This window comes from Dromiciops gliroides, chromosome 4, assembly GCF_019393635.1.
Source record: "Dromiciops gliroides isolate mDroGli1 chromosome 4, mDroGli1.pri, whole genome shotgun sequence".
Taxonomy (NCBI): domain Eukaryota; kingdom Metazoa; phylum Chordata; class Mammalia; order Microbiotheria; family Microbiotheriidae; genus Dromiciops; species Dromiciops gliroides.
In genome coordinates this window covers 110,331,844-110,353,631 of record NC_057864.1, presented here as the reverse complement: position 1 = coordinate 110,353,631, position 21,788 = coordinate 110,331,844, and positions in this window count along the sequence as shown.

Sequence of the window (21,788 nt, the reverse complement as noted above, 5' to 3'; positions counted from 1 at the left end):
TAACAGTCCTTCCTGGTTCAAAAACCTCTTCCCCCAGTAAGACCAAAAAACTTGCCTTAGGGTGATCTGTCCCAATTAAGTCAGTTATACTTTCCATGCTATTTTTGGGATCTTTCAGGTGGGTGGCTAGGGACAAAATTATAAATTCAGTCTGTGCCCTAGAGATAAGTTCATCATCATATGAAACTGAGCTATTCAAGCTTAAGACCCTTTCTAAGGTGAGAAATGTCTATTGTTCATCCTTCCCTAACCAAATAGCAAATAGAAATTGGAGAAGTTGTATAGATTGTAATACACCAGATACTATGCAAAGTGAATGAGTTCTTCTGTCTCAGCTCAAACCAAGAGAAAGAGACTCCCATTTCAATCAAGGGGAAATTCCCCCCAAATCTCTAGAGAGATAAGGTAGATATCAGGGACATGTTAAGTAGCCAACTTTTGCTTTTCTGTGGCTTCCAAAGTCTTTCCTCTCTCTTCTAACATCTGAAATGGGCTTCAAAATGAGTCTGAAGGGGCAGCTAGGTGGTGCAGTGGATAGAGCACTGGCCCTGGAATCAGAAGTACCTGAGTTCAAATCCGGCCTCAGACACTTAACACTTACTAGCTGTGTGACCCTGGGCAAGTCATTTAACCCCAATTGCCTCACTAAAAAAAAAAAAGAGTCTGAAACTACATGTGTTTTCTCAAAAGAAAATGTCTTCTCCCTGCTCAGAAGTTTTCATACCAACTGGTGATGTCCCAGGATGACCTTGGCATCTTCAATATCTGACCAGGCTCTAAGCACTCCACAGCACCTCCTTCAGCCATCTTCATGGCCATTGGAAGAAATCGTTCCCATCTGCCCATTCTGCCCAGGGAAAAGCTTCATATAACTGAGGTAGACATCCCCCTAACTCAGTAATGGGTTTGAGGCCAGTCAGTTACCCTCAACCTGGTTTAGCCTAACTGCTGAGACGATTTTTCAGATGTATGGCTGCTGCACATGCTACAGGTGAGAGCTGGGTGAAGGTGGACACCAAAGGTACATGAGCAGCCCTGATACCAGAGACACTAGTCCTCCCTAAATGCTCCAAACATATTTTGCATATGATGGCTTTTCCCTTTATATTTCCGTGTCTGTGTTGTTTAGCCTCTCCTTTCCCCTTAGCTGAAATCTTTCTGGACACCCTTGTAATACCAGTCGGTTCAAACAGTATCTCCCATTTCCAGAAATTTCCTCTACCTAGTTGGGAGTGTATGACTTGGTTTTCCCCATGTGTTTGTAGGGAATTAGCTCACAATTGCAAAGGCATGACCATTCTTTCTACTGTCTATTGTGCACAGAGGTCAGAATTATAACTAGGACTTTTATATCTGGAGTATGGCTTCTGGGCCTCAGGTCATTTGAGGTTTCTACACTGATGAAGGACTGACTACTACTTTGGAAAAGGGGAATTTGGTAGAAATCTGAATATGTAGCTCCCAGAACAGGATGTTACCATTGTAGCTGGAGATGGGCAGGTGGGACCTCCCCTAGGGTGGGAACATGTGGGATAGGGTGAAATGAAATTCCCTCTACCAATGCCAGTGGTCACTACCTCTGCAACCTCATTTGGAGTTTTCTTGGCAAAGATCGTGGAGTAGTTTGCTATTTCCTTCTCCAGCTCATTTTTACAGATGAAGAAACTGAGGCAAACAGGCTATGTGACTTGCCCAGGGTCACAAAGCTCAAAAGTATCTGAGGCCAGATTTGAACTCTGGAAGATGAGTCTTCCTGATTCTAGGCCCACTAGTGCCATCTAGCTGTCCTAATAGTTTTAGAAAGTTCCCTAAAGCAATAAGCAGTTAAATAACTTTCCTAGGATCACATAGCCAGAACATAGCAGAGGATGGATTTGAACATTCTCTATGCCATAAGGCCTCTCTAAGCATGGTAACCGATGGTCTATACTGTCAGTTTCTCCATGTCTGTGACTCTCAATACACTATAGATCTTTCATCTTATACTTCTAGAATATAAACTCCCTGAGAACAAGAACTGGATCTTTGTTTCCTCTGTACCTAGCACAGGGTAGTAGGAGCTTACTGACTTTTTTCCAAAGGTAATGACTATGATTAGTCCTTCTGTCATGGGGCGCAGAGCACCCCAGAATTTCTCTGGGGCACACCGAGGAATCTTCTCCTTGAGAAACTAAACCAGAGGACAGATAACGCCTAGAGGAACCAAATCGGACTGAGCTAGCTTGGGATTCCTACCCTTCATTCTGGTCTCCCTTATCCTGGGGAGATAAGTTTGGGTGTGGCTTCGGCCTTTGTGTTCTGAGGAGGGATCCATAGCCACCCCTCACCCAATTCCTTTAGTCACTACCAGTGGGGGATGGTCCTCCACTGCTCACCCAATTCCCCCAGCTACCACCAGTGGGGGATGGTCCACCCCCATCAGTCATCTATAAAAGTACCTTCCGGTCTCCTGTTCGAGGGAGATTTGGTACCTCTGAGCCATGTGCTTTATGCCAAATCTCCCCATGAAAAGTCTAAGGATTTCTTTCATGGTTTCCCTCCCCCCCACCCTTCCCTTCCCTTGCTCCTAAATAAACTATCACCTTGTTCTAACTAAGTTTTGTGTGCAAGAGGGTGTAATTCTTTAAAGAGGAATTCCCAAGAACCCCAACCCCAACCCGTACCTCATTTTCCCCTATATCACTTCTATGCCCCCATTTTACTTTCAGGATTCTGAGTTCTTGACTGAAATCTCCTGCTACTTTGGGGTCTTTGAGGATGAATCCGGTTAAAGGAAGGTACATTGACTTGCAATCTAGTGGAAGCTAGGGATGAGCTCCCTGAACCATTGTAGCTCAGATATTATCCATGCAATGACTATGTTACCCTCCCACAACACTGCCTACTTCAAGTAACCTATCCGCCTGCCTGAATTATTCAATATTTTATTGGAAATCCTAACAATAGCAATAAGAGAAGAAAAAGAAATAGAAGGAATCAGAATAGGGAATGAGGTAATACAACTATCTCTTTTAGTAGATGATATGATAATTTACTTGGAAAATCCCAAAGACTCAACTTAAAAGCTAGTTGAAATAATTAATAATTTTAGCAAAGTAGCAGGAGATAAAGTAAATCCACATAAATCATCAGCATACATATATATATATATGTGTGTGTATATATATATATATATATATATATATATGTATCACCAACAATACCCTACAAGAAGAGATAGTAAGAGATAATCCATTTAAAATAACTATAGACAGTATAAACTACCTGGGAATGCACCTGCTAAAACAAAATTATAAAAAACATTTTTATACAAAAAACAATCAGATTTCAATAATTAAAGAATTGCTTTCTAGTTGCATCGAACATTATTCTTGGGAATCTCTCTGTGTTTCAACAACTTATTCAGAACAGTCTTCCTCCAAAGTGGTTTTAGAATTGACCAGGGATTATAAATGTCAGTTCTGAATCCACACCCTAAGTAAACAGTGTCCTCTAGTGTGACAAAGAAATTAGTCTTTTCCATTTCCTTAGGATTTCTTTTGATAACTCCAGTGGTCTCTCTCCTGATGGTTGCTGTTTACATAACAGTGGCCCTGGTCACCAGAGGCTCCGCACTTGAAGAACTGGTTTTGGAGAACCCAATATTGCTATCTTTTGGTGGTCTTTTCCTTTCACATGACTTACCTGACTTCTTGAATATTCTAATACCAAGACTATTGTCATTGCTGGGCTAAGTAATCAGGAGAATCACATGCAAAGAAAGGTTCATAGCAAATCAAGTACTTGAATACCTTGGAGAAACCCTAGACAGGTCAATATATAGTTTATTCTATTTTCTTTAAGAGGCCTTCTGCTCCCTTGCAAGCACTCAGGCTGCCAAGATAGCAAATACAGACAATTTAATTTAACTTGACAAAAAAAGAAATTGTGGAGAAGGCTCATAGATCTTGAAATTATCTCAAAGGCCATTTTTTCCAATCTCCTTATTTTCCAGCCAAGGAAACTGAGACCCATGGAGATTAAATGGATTGTCCATGACCAATTAGACTATTGTTATTGTTTATCCTCCATTCTGCAAGAGGACCAATGTCATCACAAGGGTAATTTCTTGACTTGCTTGTGAATTGGATTTAAGTGAGGCAGAGCTGTGCAAAGTCATCAGTTTCACTCTTTCCTCCAGTTATTGAAGTCCAGTGACAAAAGTCAAGATGACTGGCAAGCATTAGAGGAAGAATGTAAACCCAGAGTCAGTGCCTTTTCCTTTTTACCAATAGTGGGGAAAAAAGTCTCTCTTACTGTTTCCAAAAGGTATCAAGCAAGGCATCCCTATAGTGAGTCCTACAAATGCCATATTGATGTGGAAGGCAAAAAAGGAGTTAACAGAAAAACCTAATACCCAAGCTCTAATTTAGATATGAGCTCTAAGAGGGATTCAGACCCCAATTAATGGATAACTTCAGACTTGAGTCTTCATTAATACAAGTCAGAGCCTAGGTTCTCCTTACCCTCATTAATCAGTACCCATAACAAGAACATAAAGAGGCAGGTCATAGAGACCTTAACTATAACAATGATACACAGACAGGGTATAGAAATTCAAACTTACAAATGAAAATATTTCAAAACTAGACAGGGGAATCAAAAAGTGTCATGTGCAGAAAAGGCCAAATTTGTCCCCAGATTCACCTTATGACCTGTAAACCCCAAAAACAAAGCTCCACGGAAAAAAAGGTACCTGCCTTGGGAGTTGGCTCAAGCCCCCAGGAACTCCAAATTAGGATAAGCCCTCCCCTGTACCTCCCTAAGGTGGAGATTATTATAATGAGACTGATAATCAATTTATCCATACTATAAATATAACTATCTTTTCTTTCCCTATTAGAGAGATACCTTTCCATTTTTCTGGTTCTCTCTCTGTGTTCACTCACGGTATTGCAATAAAACTTGGGAAATTGAGTCACTGAGTCTTGTCATTCTTTTGGGAGGACTCACGATCAATTTGACCCTAAATTCCATCCCACATCAATATGACTCACAATATCTGTGAGAATGAGTTCTATGGTTTTGTTCCTCCACGTAATGACTCTGGACTTCATCATTCTTTGGTACACATAGCTCCTTGCTGCACTGGTCTCTCTTTCTCTGTCCTAGCTCCCCATTATATCATTCTCACAAAGGTTCTGTCTCCTTTTCCCCTTTCGCTTTTTGGGGACCTCATGAACATAGGCACCCTTAAGCTCAGATTTCTCTTTGGGTCTTTGTGCAGTTTTCTCATTCTGTTTCGCCCTGGCATTGGGGCATATCTTCATCTGAGTCAGTTTCGACCTCCTCATCTGCATGGTGTCCGTGTCTACTACTGTGTCTTTCCTCAGAAGCATGCATAGTCCCTCTTACATGAAAGCTGCTTCCTTCTTAGTCACATAGGGATCTACCATGCGTAATGGTTGACCTCATCCACTACTCATGCGCTACTATACTGACAACTGTCCTCCCTGTGTTTCAGCATGGTTGTTAGTACCTGTGTTCCAATTATAAAAGGAATATGCCCAAATAGCCAGAAAGCTCACATTAAAATGCTTCCAGCTCCCCAGCAGGGGGCTCCCCTCCTCCACTGGAGAAACTGTCCAATCCAGGATGACCTCCCCCCCCCCATTTATTCATAGCAGAGAAACAACCTTTTCCTGATCTGTGGTGAAGGCCTCCATAAAGACCAGCTCATACTTGCTGAAGTTGATGAGGCCAATGTCTATTCTCTCTACCTGTAGATAGGATCACGAAAACAATAGGAGGCTTGTGAAACTGCAAAGTCTTCTACTGCCGGGAGCCTTTCCTATTGTCCAACAGTCAATTACTTCCTGATGTCTTTTTAGCTGAACAGCTAGCTGGCACAGTGGATAGAGTGCTGGGCCTGGAGTCAGGAAGACTCATCTTCCAGAGTTCAAATCTGGCCTCAGACACTTCCTAGCTTTGTGACCCTGGACAAGTCACTTCATCCTGTTTGCCTCAGTTTCCTCATCTGAAAAATGAACTGGAGAAGGAAAAGGCAAAACCACTCCAGAATTTTTGCCAAGAAAACTCCAAATGGGATCATGAAGAGTTAGACACAACTGAACAACAAGAAGTTCCTTTGGCTTATTCACCTAAACCATGGATAACCTCCTTCAGATCAGCTATAGTTTGGGGTGTGGGGATAAGGGGCAGATTCCATAATATGGGGTTATAGTTGAGACCCTTTGGTTGGCTGGCACATAAAGTCCCATCTCATAAAGTATTATCAAGGAAAAAGAAGTCATTGGACTTATTATTACACAGAGAGCCCTTTGGCATGCTACATGCTTAAGACATCCAGAAACTCACAGCTCAGTAAAATGGCAGACTCTCCCAGGGCTTAACAAAATATACGGTAACACAAGCATAGACGCATTGAGAAAGTCACCCAAGTCACCAGCCTCCTCCAAGCCCCCCTATTCTGTCACAGGGAAGGCTCTTTTGTTCTCTCCTAATCTGCTGCTTCACAGCCAAAGTATGAGGGCCAATTTAGGAATATTTACCCCAAAGGCTTGGGCTTTCCTTATCTTTATATACCTACAGAAAGCCTGAATGCCCTACCTCCAAAATTGTGGTAAGATAGGATGGGGGGTAAACCAATGATGAGTGAGATGAGCAGAACCAGGAGAACATTGTACACAGTATCAACAACATTGTGGGTTGATCAACTGTGATAAACTTGATTCTTTTCAGCAATATGATGGTCCAAGATAGTTCCAAAGGACTCATGATGGAAAATGCTCTCCAAATCCAGGAAAAAAAAAAAAGACCTGTTGAATCTAGATGCAGATCGAACCATACTATTTCTATTGTTTTTTGTTATTGTTGTTGTTTTTCTTTTTGGAGGTTTTTCCTTTTTGCTCTGATTCTTCTCTCATTACATGACTAATACAGAAATATGTTTAATGTGACTGTACATATATAACTTATATCAGAGTACTTGTTGTCTTGGGGAGGAGAGAGGGAAGGGAAGGGTGGAGAAAAATTTGAAACTAGAATCTTATTTAAAATATGTTGAAAATTATCTCTAAATGTAACTGGAAAATAATAAAATATTTATATGGAATAAGAAAGAAAGGATGCTGGGGAAAAGGGGGAAAAAGGGAGAATTTTACACTTTAAATGAAATTTCTAATTGCTTATCTGTACATTGATTTATTTGTGGCCCAGACTGTTTCAGATAATCAGGCAATACTAATTCAACATTAGTGTATTAAAACCCTACTGTGTGCAGACTTCAATGCTAAGAATTTGGGGTGTGGTAAATAGGAAAAAGGAGATGCTACCAGTCAATTCAACTAATTCCATTCAATTCTATAACATATAACTATGCTCAAAGCACTGTTCCAGGCTGAGAAGAGATAAAAAGTTTAGATAAGATAGGATCTTACTCTCAAAGAGTTTTGTTCAGAAAACCCATTTGAGGTTTTCTTTGCAAAGAGTGGTTTGGCCATCTCTTTCTCCAACACATGAGGCAAACAGGGTTAAATGACTTGTCCAGGATTACACAGCAAGCTAAGTAAATGTCTGAGGCCAGATTTGAATTTAGGAAGATGAGTATTCCTAACTACAGGGCTAGTACTCTGTCCAACGTAGTACCTAACTGTCCTTTCAAAGAATTTACAATCCAAGATTTAGGTAATCAGGCAGTTAGGTCAGGAAGATCTGAGTTCAAGTTTGTGTTAGGTATGTGACCATGAGCACATCATTACCATTTCTGAGGCTCAGTTTCCTCATCTGTAAAAATGAGGATAACAATATCTATCTCATAGATGGGTAATATGTGTGTGTGTGTGTGTGTGTGTGTGTTATAAATGGACCTGTGATTTCATCAGGACAGGAGCTCCTGGTGAGGAACTTTCTCACCAGGGTACACAAACAACTTCTCCAGGAAAGGGTAAGTGATGTGATCATTGTCATACAGCCAGCATGTGAGTGCCCAGGGCAGCCACTTCTTCATTTTCCACCAGACTTTACTCCTCTGGCCATCATCATGTCCCCATACAGATATAGCCTCCCACCTTTTCAGCTTCTTTTTTAAATATTGTCTCCCCCCATTAGATTGTAAACTCTTTGAGGTCAGAGATTATCTCTCCCTCCCTCCCCCCCCCCCAGGACAATGAGGGTTAAGTGACTTGCCCAGGGTCACACAGCTGGTAAGTGTCAAGTGTCTGAGGTCGGATTTGAACTCAGGTCCTGAATCCAGGGCCGTTGCTTTATCCACTGCACCACCTAGGTGCCCCCCTAGAGATTGTCTTTTTGTCTTTCTTTGTATTCCCAGTGTTTATCACAGTACCCTGCATATAGGAGGTGCTAAATAAACGTTGATTGATTGACTGATTGACTTGAACCTAGGTCTTTCTGACCCTCAGGCCAACTTTCTAGCCACTCATAGATATTTCCTTTATTTACAGGGTTGTAGTGAGAAAAAAATAGATTATTTTTTTATTCAGAGTGCTTTGCAACTTTTTAATTTTTTCTTTTATTTAATATTTTATTTTTCCCTATTACATGTAAAAACAATTTTTCATATTTTCTAAAGTTTTGAGTTCCAAATTATCTCCCTTTTTTTCCCTTATGCCCTGTCTGAGACAGTAAGTAATTTGACATAGGTTATATATGGCTTTGCAAACTTTAAAGTGTTACATAAACATCAGTCAAGGACAGTTAGATGACTTAGTGGATAGAATGCTGGGCTTGGAACAAGGAAGACCTGAGTTCAAATGTGGCCTTAGACACTTACTTGCAAATCACTTCACCCTGTTTGCCTGTTTCCTGCTAATGAGCTGGAGAAGGAAATGGCAAACCCCTTCGATATCTTTGCCAAGAAAACTCCAAATGGGGTCATGAAGAGTTGGACACGACTGAACAACAACATAAATGTCAACTAATAAAAATAGGGAGATATAATACAAAACAACAACGAAACCTTTACAAGGATTATGGAGTTTGCAAAGCACTTTGCCTACGTGATCTCATTTGAGGTCGGGGGAAGAAAGGTCAGGACAGAGTGGAAAGCTCCCAGGCTGTGGGAGGGTGAAGGGGGGGGACATGCAGTCTCACCCTTGGAGAGTTTTCAAAAGATCACAGCTTGGGGGTAGGCTGCATTCTACTAGCCAGCACTTCTCTATTCTGATGCAAAACTTTGAAAGGAAAAAAAAAGAACCAAAAACAAGTTAAACAGAGACAGGCCAGGGGATGAGGCAAGCGGAAGGAATGGTACAGAGGGGCCCTTTATGGGGAAAACATTTTAAAAGAATAAAAAAAAAAATTGAGCCAACAACCCCTCACTTACTGCAACTGTCTCAGCCATATAATTAGATGTGCTGGGGGTGGGGAAGAGGAGGGAAAAATGTGAATTACCACAGAACACCTGGCAGAGTCATTTCCAACAGCTGCAGAGAGAAGCCTGCTGGCTTCCCTGGGAGCCAAGAGGTCAGGCAGCAGGGCCCCCAGAGCATCTCTGTGAAAACCCTGTTCAACACTTGACAGAGTTCTCTTTTTTAGCAGCATGGATGAAGTTAGGCTGAGTACTGTGTCACAGACACAGGTCCTGCTCATGGGAGGGGGTCCCAGAGGATTCTCACAGACCAAGACGGAGCTGACATTCAGGATGGGGGGGGGGGGAGAGAGAGAGAGGGAGAGGGAGAGGGAGGGAGGAAGAGGAACAAGATCCTCAAATCCTTAAATTAGAGAAAGGGAACATAGTATAGTGGAAATAGAGCACTTGATTTGTAACAAAAGGATCTGGGTTCAAATCCTGCCCCAGGTACTATCTGTGTGACTTTGGGCTAGTTTCTTAAGCTCTCAGAGCCTCAGTTTCCATATTTATAAAAGTAGAGAGACTTAACTAGCTTATCTCTAAGGTTCCTTGCAGCTTGAAAATCCTATGATAAAACAAGGTTGTGCAAAAGGTATCGTTGTCTTGTTGGTCCTTCATTCTTGAAGAGGACCATGACATCAGGAGGTGATATCATGACTTGCAATGAATTGGATTTAAGTGAGGGAGGGCTGTACAAAGTCACCAACTTCACTCTCTCCTCCAGACCCATCCGGGTCCGCTGGCAAGATGTACATCAGTATGACTGGAGATGGCCCCAGATGTTTAAGGCAATGGGGTTAAATGACTTGCCCAGGGTCACACAGTCAGTAGTGTCAAGTGTCTGAGGCTGGATTTGAACTTGACTCCAGGGTCAGTGCTCTATCCACTGTACCACCTAGATGCCCTAGGCATTGTACATTGAATTGTATAGTTGTACATAGTACATTGAAGGGGTAAAGCAGAGTGAGTGGAGGAAAGGTCCCATGAGAGAGGCCCATGCAAGGTTCTGACATGTGGCTTAGGATGACCAGATAACAGGACAGACAAATCAAGGAGTCAAAGGACTATTAAAGTTTCAAATGGCCAGCTAGATATCAGGATAGACACACCTAAGAAGTAAGGGGAGATAAAATTCTATAGCAGAAAAGTCGGTTAGGTGTGGCTACTACCTGACTATAGCCAGGAGACAGAGATAACTCCGGAGCTCAGGATCATCACTCCTAAAAAATAGTCTCCCTTGACTCTCAGGAATGACAAGGCTAGATGGTGCAGTGGATAGAGCATGGGCCCTGGAGTCAGAAGTACCTGAGTTCAAATCCGGCCTCAGACACTTAACACTTACTAGCTGTGTGACCCTGGGCAAGTCACTTAACCCCAATTGCCTCACTAAAAAAAAAAAAAAAGAATGACAAGCATCCAAGCTTTCCCTACCCCACTCCTAAAAGTAACTTTCCATGTTCAGGTGGTCACCCCATCTATCCTCTATAAAAAGCTTTTGCCTTCCTTCTATTCTGGGAGGAAGATGTTTCTAAGCCATCTCCTCTCCAGAGGTGAAGTCTTTGATTTACCCCTTGGGTCACTTTCTCTAACACCAAATAAAGAGCATTTTAATTCTAATTGGACTGTGTGTAAGAGTGTGGTTATTTACATAGAAATACCTAAGGACCCCTATACCTTTTTTCTGTGACAGTCCCATGTAAGGACAAGGAGAAACCATATCATTCAACTGTCAAGAATCATTCTGAGAGTATTCAACACGAATCCCCTGCAATCACTAGAGAAATCTCCCAGGGCTTTAGTCTTTCTCCTCTGCTGATTGCCTAAGTCATCCCCAAATTTCTCAATAAATCTTCCTGAATTGATGAAAGAAATGCCTATTTCCTCTCATTCCTTTCCAGAAGATGTCACTATCCTTACTATTGACCCTTCTAATACCTTTTGTGTCCCCTCCCTTCTTATCTTCTTCACTTTAACCACCCATGACCAGGGCCACACCTTGGACCTCATCATCCCTTGGAATTCTTTCACCTTCAAGGTCATAATAATTAACACAAAGGTTGGCAAAATTCTTTTGATGATTAGGGGTTTGACTTAATGGGCTCATCAGTCATTCTAGGTGTTACTGCCTGTGTGTCCTCTTTCTTACCTCTGGAAGAAGGCACCTAGTCTGACCAGACTGCACCAGTTGACAAGCTATCTAACCTCAGGTGGGCCCCCAGTTCTGCCTAACATTTATTGCATTCAGAACTTATAATTAGGTGGGGCAGCCAGGGCTCTTCTCTAAGGACCTACATGATGGAGGTGGGGAGGGGGAAGGGACAGTGGGAACGTCCTCACTTTAGCAGTACAGAAGTAGGGAACCAAAGAGAAATGAATATAAGCAGTAGGTTACCTAGGTGTTTTGTGGTGGGGTTGTTTTTTTCACAGGGCGAAAAACAATAAAGGACTTGACTCCCACTCCTATATGACTCCCACCTCCCTTTTGACTTTGTGATTCTCTGCCAGTCTAAGCCCTGAAATCTTTTCTTAGCCCTTCAGGGGTAAGGCTGGGGCGAACCCTGAGAAAGGGTTAGTAGCGTCTCAGGGTGCTAGTAGTTGGAGCAATCTCCTCTCCCAGAGGGGATAAGTATAGGAAGGAATATTATGCCTATAGAACCTCATTCTTCCTAGATAAGCATACTCATTTGAAGTCTCCTCCATCACTGAACCAGGGAGTGCCTAATCTCTGAAGTTCCTAGGGGCTCAAGTCTTCTCAGACAACACCCTTGCTTGAGAAAAACATGCCATCTTCCCTGAGGAGCCTGGTCCTTATCTGGAATTTCAGGGTCCCTTTACAGTCCTGGCAACAAAAGGTTGATGGGTTCAACCTCTGTCCTCAGAGAGTCTGGACTGGATCTTGAATTGCCCTCTCTTGGGGGTCAGCTCATGGTCTATCAGAATATTCCCCCCCTACTTAGAACAGGGTAGGTCCTTTCCATGGAGGGTCTAGGACATTGAAGATTCCCCTAAGATCCCCTATTGTCTTATTCTCTATCTATATTACCATAAGATCTGTCCCATCTCCCTATCATGTTCTCAAAACATATGGGGTGGCAAAGAGATCCAAAAAAAGGGGGAGGGGGCGGGGGGAAGAACCTACTTATACAAAAATATCTATAGCAGTTTTTTGTGGTGGCAAAGAATAAGAAATTGAGGGAATGCCCATCAATTGGGGCATTCTAGGGGCAACTAGGTAGCTCGGTGGATAGAGAGTCAGGCCTGGAGTCAGGAAGACCTGAGTTCAAATTTGACTTTAGACACTTACTAGCTGTATGACCCTGGGCAAATCACTTTATCCTGTTTGCCTCAGTTTCCTTTTAATGAGGTAGAAAAGGAAATGGCAAACCACTCCAGTATCTCTGCCAAGAAAACCCCAAATGGGGTCACAGAGTCAGACACTACTGAAACAACTCAAAAACAACAACAATAATCAGCTAGGGAATGGCTGAACAAATTGCGGCATATGATTATGATAGAATACTATTGTACTAGAAGAAATGATAAGCAGGATAGTTTCAGAAAAACCTGGGAAGTCTTGGATGAACTGACACAAAGTGAAATGAGCAGAACCAGGAGAACATTGTACATAACAACAGCAATATTGTAATGAAAATCAAATGTGAAGGACTTGGCTATTCTCTGCAAGACATTGATCCAAGACCATTCAAATGACTCATTTTGAGAAAATGTTGTCCTCCTTTGGAGAGAAAGAACTGGTGAACGAACTCTGAGTGCAAACTGAAGCATACTTTAAAATTTTATTTTTCGTGTGTGCATGTGTGCGTGTGTTTTCTTTTGCAACAGGGCTAATGTGGAAATATGTTTTACATGATTGCATTTCTAATTGATGTCATGTTTATGCCTTCTCAAGGAGTAGTGGAAGGGTGAAAGGGAGGAAGAGAATTTAGAACTCAATTTTTAAAAAATGAATGTTTAAAAATGTTTTAATGTAATTTGGGCATATTTAATGAAACAAATGAAAATGTATTTTTAAAAAACGTATGGGGGTAGGAGTCAGGCCTCTATTGTTTTGTACTCAGTGAATAAACACTTGGTTACTCACTGCTTATACTAATTTCTCTGTCTCCCAATTGCTTTCCTCACTGAATGACTGTGCCAGACCTTTTTCCACTCTGCTCTCTACTTAGCCCAACTTGTTCTCAGCAGACTTCACTGAAAAGATCTCATCTCTACCTCAAAATTTCTCTGTATTTCTACCCATCCTTCCTTCATGCCTGTCCCAGAAGGCTTATTTTTCCTCCTTTTTAAGGCTAACTCTTCTACTTGAACTCTTGCTCCCATCCCCTCACACTTCCTTAGGGACCTTACTCCATCAATTATTTCCTCTTTCTTGCATCTGGAATCTCTTCCTTCCACTGATTCTTTCCCTGCTGTTTACAAACTCGTGTCTCTCTTAACCAAAAACAAAACAAAACAAAACAAAACAAAACAAAACAAAACCTAAAACAAACAAACAAAAGAAATTCCCTTGATTCTGCTCTCCCCTGTTTACCTTTCAATGTTAAATATCTAAAAAGAGAACTCCTTAACCCCCTGCCAGCCTTTACTTCTGTCCATACCACTCTACTGACATTTGCTTTGCTAAAGGTTACAAGTGACCTCTTTTTTTTTTTTTTTTTTAATGAGGCAGTTGGGGTTAAGTGACTTGCCCAGGGTCACACAGCTAGTAAGTGTTAAGTGTCTGAGGCCGGATTTGAACTCAGGTACTCCTGACTCCAGGGCCGGTGCTCTATCCACTGCGCCATCTAGCTGCCCCTACAAGTGACCTCTTAATTGCCAGATCTAAGGACCCTTTTTCACAGTCCTCATCATCCTTGACCTCTCTGTTGCATTTGACATTGATGACCATTTCCTCCTTTAATTTCTCCCCTCTTTTGGCTTCAGTGACATACGGGCTTCTGGCTCTCCTCCTACTTGTCTGATTACTCCTTTTCTGTGTCTTTCACTGTCAGCTTCCTCCTCTTGCCATCTAAATATAGGTGTTTTTCAAATTTCCATCCTTGCCTCTCTCTCCTTCCTTTATGATCTCTTGGTGGTCTTATTCACTCTCACCACTTTAATTTAGGCAAACCCAAAGAATCATAGAATTTTAGACTTTAAGAGTCGGAAACAACCTCAGAAGCTATGTAGTCCAGCCTATACCTGCACAGAAATTTCCTCTGTCTCATCCCTAACCATAGGTATCAGCATTTCATTAGTTTATTTTTAAGGGGGAACATTTATTGAACATTCAATTAGAAAACAAATTTTTATTCATCATATTAAAGTAACTAAAACTTAACTCCACTTAATTTTATAATTAATAACTACACTTGAAAGCGGTACTCCTAGTTTTTAAAAGCCATAAGCTTAAGCAAAAACACCAGGTTCTTGGTTGGTTTTTTTTTTTTTGTTTGTTTTCTGAGACTTTACTGTGGGTCTGGGCCTATCCTGCACATTCTATATCTACACTTATGTCCCTAACAAGCGGTCATGCAGATTAGGGAGAAGGACCCCACTACCTTCGGAAGCTGCCCATTGCACTTTGGGATAGTTCTAATTGTTAGGAAGTTTGTTCTTAATACTTTCACATTAATGGATCTCTTTGAGGTTTACAAAGCATTTTGCTCACCACAATTGTGTAAATGATATAGATAAATAATATTTTTGTTTTGATCCAGAATGCAAATGAAATTAGAGGAAAATTCCTCTACCAATATAGGTCTACAATTGTTCTTCAACCTACAGTCTTAAAGAGTTGCCTGGGCCACCAAGAAGTTACATGACTCAAAGGTCACCTAGTATATGTCAGAAGTGGGACCTGAACCAGCCCTATCTCCACTTCATCTCTTAAGTATTATTGTCCCCATTTTACAGATGAGGAAACCAAGACTCACCATGTTAAATGAAAATGCATTTATTAAGCTCTCTATATCAAGCACTGTGCTAAGTGCTGGAGATAAAACTAGTTATCAAGATAGTCCCTGCCCTCATGAAGCTTACATTTTAATGGAAGAAAACTACAAAATAAGAGGAACTAGAAAGGACACAGAGGCATGGTTTGGAAATGACTAGGAAGAGGTCCCCTATAAAAGCCTAGGGTTCTTAGGACAGAATCCAAATTCTGGTAGGTGGGGGATGAGGCAGGTAACCAGAAAACAAGCAGCGTGGTTTGGAAATGGCTAGAAATGATTTTTCCAAGGTCACAACTAGTAAGTCCTGGAGTCAAGATTAAAATACAGGTTTCTACTGAGTCCACACTTAGTATTCTTTCTACTATGTTTTGCTGCTTCCTCACATTCTTTTTTTTTTTTTTTTGATGGGGCAGTGAGGGTTAAGTGACTTTCCCAGGGTCACACAGCTAGTAAGTGTCACGTGTCTGAGGCCAGATATGAACTCAGGTCCTCCTGAATCTAGGGCCAGTGTTTTATCCTCTGCACCACCTAGCTGCCTGCTCCTTACATTCTCAAATCTATATTTCTAGCACCAATCTCTCTCTAAAGCTCCAGACACACTTTTTTTTGTGGGCAATGGGGGTTAAATGGCTTACCCAGGGTCACACAGCTAGTAAATGTCAAGTGTCTGAGGCTGGATCTGAACTCAGGTCCTCCTGAATCCAGGGCCTTTGCTTTATCCACTGCGCCACCTAGCTGCCCCCAAGACCCACTTTTTAAAACTTCCTGTTGGATTCTTCCACCTGGATGATCCATGATAGATGTTGTTGTTGTTTATCTTTCATTGTGGAAGAGGAACATGACATTGGTATGGTGTCATGACTTCAGTGAATTGGATTAAGTGAGAGAGGATTGTGCAAAGTCACCAGCCTCATCCTCTCCTCCAGAGCCATCTGGGTCCAGTGGATTGGAGATAGCCCCAATGCAGTGGGAAACCTTGACCTTTTAAGCTAAGGCCTTTTCCAGGTCTCAGTTTGCCTGAGGTAAGTTCCATTCGGTGATTTAAGGCTGGGTAAAATGGGAGGCAAATAATGGCCTCTGTAGTAAGTACTACGTGAAAGGATAATGAACAAACAAAAAGGGGGGATGATGGGAAGAACTAGGAAATTCAGCTCTGTAAGGAAAACTTGATTGTCTCAGGGTTTTAGGGCTAGAAGGGTTGTAAGGGACCCTGTTCCCCAAAAGCCTTAGCATCCTCCACCTGCACTTCAGGGAGCCTTACACATAAAATACATACATATATACATACAAAACACACATATAATATATGTACCTATAAAATATATGTGCATACAGATGTATATACAGATAACCTTTCTTTGTATCCCCTATCCTGAATTTAGCACAGTACCTAACACAAAGTAAATGCTTAAGGATGCTTATTGACTGAAATATGTATGTGTGTACACATATGTGTATATTTATATACATACACATACACACATATGGTTGTTGTCCTTCATTCTCAAAGAAGACCAAAATGACATCACTATGTTGGGGTCAGTGTTCAACTGCAGCAGATTAGACATATACAAGCTCAAAAGGCTCTACTACAGGTCAGGCACAATTAGTTGAGACAAACCATGGTAGGTAGGTAGGTAGGTAGGTAGGTAGGTAGGTAGGTAGGTAGGTAGGTAGGTAGGTAGAAAAAAAGAAAGAAAAAACAAAGAAAGAAAGAAAGATGATAGATGGATGGATAGATAGATAGATATTGATAGAGATGGATTGCTAGGTGAGAGCCATAGAGATGAATATATATAACTAGAAAGATAGATAATAGAGATGGATATGAAAGATAGATAATAAATACATATAGATAGAAATTGATAGATGATAGAGGGATATGGAGATAAATAGACAGAAATAGATACATACATACATACATACATACAAACAAACAAAGATACATGGATAGATACTTAGATCGATAGATGTAGCAGTTATTATGCTAAGGACTCAGTAGGCAAATAAAAGCAAACAAGATGGTCCCAAACTTCACTTCACATTCAAGTCCCTCCATACTCTGGCCCCAACCTATTTTGACTTTTGTCTTGCCACTGGACTTTGATGACTCTGAAGGAGAGAGTGAGTGAGGCTGATGACTTTGAGCTATTCTGCCTTACTTAAGTCCAATTCACACACAAGTCAAAACATCAAGAATGAACAATTCTTTTCCATCCTTATTTCCCAGTGCTTCCCCTTGAATCATGTAATGGTCTAGCCAAACTCTAGTACTTACCATTTTCAAATATAAGGTTTGTCTTCCTGCTTCTGTCAATGCGTTTATGTTTCATATTCCCCCAAACAGTGGAAAGATTGTTTCCTTCAAAGTCAGAAGACAGGAGTTTAAATCATGCTTCTGGTGCTTACTATGTATATAACATCTGGCAAATCACTTTGGCTCCCTGGGTTCCGTTTCTTCATCTATAAAATCAGAGGGTTAGGTTAGGTGCTCTTTTAGATTCCTTCCATCTCCAGATCTATGATACTATTGTAGAGCTGCTATCTGTACGGGGCTAAAATTCTATCTAAACTGTCTAAGAATCTATTGAATGGTCCCCATAAATTAGAAGCTTTAGCAAGATTTTAGACTTTTAAGTATTTTATTAAGGTGCATTAGAATCTAGTGATCATAGAGAAAGAGGCCAAGATTCCTTCATCTACCTATCTAAAGGAGCCAGCACCTCTGCTCTAGCCAAGCTGAGGTCCCAGGCAAAAAGACGACCCCTCACCCCTTCCTCCTCCCAGAAGCCTCCTCTCCAATATGAAACGGGGCCATCCACACACACACAGCTCCAAGCTAATTGGCTGGTAGCTTTGATTGACAGAACTAACAGGCGGATCTACAGCTGCAAGTTGGCCAGCTTCTGGATGCTAACGCCACATGGCTTGTAAATCACATGCCTTCTCTTCATGGCGGAGCTTCCCTACAGTATCTCTCCAGTATGGGGTGCAATTCCAATTCTCAAACTATGATTTATGATCCTATGATCTCCACATATTGAATTCAAAGTCCAGTTCATATCTTACCTCCTCCATGAAATTCTCTTTGATATGTCCAGTCAGGAGTCATCTTTCTCCTCTGAGCTCCCAATGAAATTTTTGCTTTGTTAGCATTCTGTAGTGGAAAGAACTCTGGATTTAGTCAGAAAACCTGGGTTTGAATCCTGACACGAATTATGTGCCCTTGGCCAAGTCACTTAATGGGTCTCAGTTTTAGTTTCCTCATCCACAAAATGGGGACAATTATCACATTATTGACCTCACAGGGTTGTCATAAGAAAATTGCTTTGTAAATTTTAAAGTGCTATATAAATGTGAACTATTATATATTTATGGCACCAATCATATTCTCTCTTATATTATAGCATGAGAAACTTTATAAAATGCTTTGCTAAAATCTAGGTAAGCTATATTTATAGAACTGCCCCTCTCTACCATTCAAGTAACCCTATTTTTAAAAAGGAAATTAAGTTAGTCTATAATGATTGGTTCTTGACAAAGCCATGCTATCTCAAAAGAATGAATGAATGAATGAATGAATGAATGAATGAATGAATGAATGAATGAAAAATGTTTATTCCTTAAATATGCCAAGACTTACACAAAATATTCAGGATACAGTACAAAAGCAATACTGCCTTTGCCTTCAATGAATATTACATTGAGATTGTAAAGACAACGCACAGAGCAGTGGCCAAGAAAGGAGAGTCCCAAAGATGATGAGCTGCCATACCATTTCCAGAGGTGATGCCAAAATTGATTTTATTAAAGGTCTCAAAGCAGAAGGTAGGAAGGGGCCAGAAGAGAGGGTAGAGATCATATGGTAGAGCAGAAAATGGCCAAGTGAAAAAGAGACTGCATAGTCCCAGAGAAGGTCAAGAAGAGTGATTTAGCTCCTCCCAGCTACAGGCCTGAAGGTTCAATTTGGGGAATAGATAAGCAGTAGGTGACAGAGTATAAAATGTCCAAGTAGAGAGGAAACTGCATGTTCAATACCTATCCCATTCATGCTTAATATTTATGATTTTTACAGGAACGAAAGTCAATCTTATTGGATTATAATTTTCAAACTCTACTTCCTTACCTCTTAGAAAAATCTGGTCGTCATTTGACCTTCAGTCCTATAATATCTTTCCTTTTCTCCAAAGCAAAGCCCCCTAACAGTGGCTCAGCAGTCATATATGGCATTTCTTTCAGGATTCAGGGTTATGGGTCTAATAATAAGAACTCATCGATGTGCTCTCTTACTATTTATCTTTTTGTGAATCATGGATTTCAACTCCCTATAAGCCCTATTAGGATAGATATGTCACTTTTGACTGGAGGAGGGAGGGGTGAAGAAGAGGGTGGGAGAGAATAAAGGAAGTTATCATATGAACAGAGAATTGAATGATGGATATGAGGCATTCCCATAAATTAACATCATGGAGTTAGAAGAGGCCATGAAATTGTCTGGGAAGGCAGTGAGTTGTAGTGGCAAGAGAAATGAATTTGGTGAAAGAGAATATGGGTTCAAATCTTGGATTTGATACTTGTGTGAATATAGGTAAGTCATCTCTCTATGGGCCTCAGTTTCCTCTTATCAAATAAATTGAACTATCTAATTTCTAAGGCTAATTCCAGTTTTAATTCCTATTATCAGAATCTAACCCTTCTCATTCAGTGATAAAGATACTGGGGCAGAGAAAGGAAAGAAACTTGCCCTAGGTCATATAGCTAAGGACAGAGGTCACACCAGAATCTTGTCTTCTGATTCCCTTACCTGTATTCTTACCTGTTCCCTTCAGGGAAGTGGTCTTTAGCCTTTCTGATTGAGTATTCTATCAGGTTAAAAAAAACTGAACATACACCTTAATATGTGTATGGTTACTAACAATTATGTACAATGTAAGAAATCTGTGTACACATGGGTTATCTAAATTTGGCTCCATGAATATCATGCCCCTTCCTTATTTTGTATATTGTACTCCTCCATTAGACTGTAAGCTCCTTGAAGGCAGGAAGTATCTTTTTCTTATTTTGTATCTCCAGCACTATCTCAGTGCCTGGCACATAGTAGGTACTTTACAATTGTTTACTGACTGTGGGGAGGATGGATTGTAGTGGGGAAAGGCTTGAGGCAAGGGGACAAATTTGGAGGCTATTGTAGTAGTGCAATCGTGAGGTGAAAAGGGCTGAAACTAGGGTAGTGGCTGAATCGGTGGAAAGAAGAGAGAAGGTGCAAGAGAAAGATTGTAGAGGTAGACCCAAGATTTTCAACTGATTAAATATATGAGCTGGGGGAGAGTGATAAGATGAAGATGGCACCAGGATTTTGAATCGGAATGATCAGAAATATAGTAGTGCTTTGGACAGAAACAAGAAAGTGCAGAAGAGGTGTGTGTTTGAGGGAGAAAGGCAACATAGTAAGATGTCAGTGGTCCCCATTCATTGGTTTGTGAACAGAAATTTGCAACAATATCCAAAGGAGTTTTATAATAAAAACTCTGTAATGTCTCCTTAAGCAGAAAATAAATGCCCCATGATATTACAAATATATTTTTTCTCTGTAACAACAGGCAAGTGCATGTTTCAAGCATTATAGATTTGTTTCTGCAGCAATTTGAAACCATCATGATCCTGCACAAATGATCATGGTGTTTATGCAGAGATTACATCAAACCGTGACCACTTCTGACTAAGCGCAATGTGTTCTTGCAGTTTCTCAACCTGTCATCAAATTGTTTCCAAGCCACCACAAGGATTTGACATTTGAGCCCAAACCGATTCCCAACAGCTAGTCGGCTGCATGCAGATACATTATTTGTGTTCTGTATAGTGCACCAGAGTAGCTTCTTCTTCCCCTGTCATTCTGTAATTGTACCTGATTGACTGTGTAATCATGTGATCAAGATGTTACAAACATTTTCATTCTTGCAATGCATATGTCAGGCTGTGATGGAAACCACAAAAATCTATGATTGCTGGGCATGCACATTACAAACCATCTTGAAACCATCACAGACTATCACAAATATTCTGTAGACTCAAATCTTATATTGCCTCTCATTGCAGTGTTAAGGCCACAGTGTTTTAGGGAATTTAAACAAATTCTGTTCATTGAGATATTAAGAGATCATAGGCATCCTGGGCCATCACCAGTCATCTTGACCTTTGTCATGACACCAGACCTCAATGACCTTGGAGGAGAGAGTGAGGCTCATTAGACTTTGTGAATCTCTGCTTTACTTAAATCCAATTCACTAGAAAATTGAGACATGACCCTCATGATGTCATTGGTCTTCTTCAAGAATGAAGGATCAACAACAACAACAATCCTCCACTTACATTACTATAATTGAACTGGCTGGCAACACTGGTCAGTTGTTCAGCAGAGTTTCTATGAGAGTGTAACCAATAGTAGAAGAGAATGAAGTGATGTC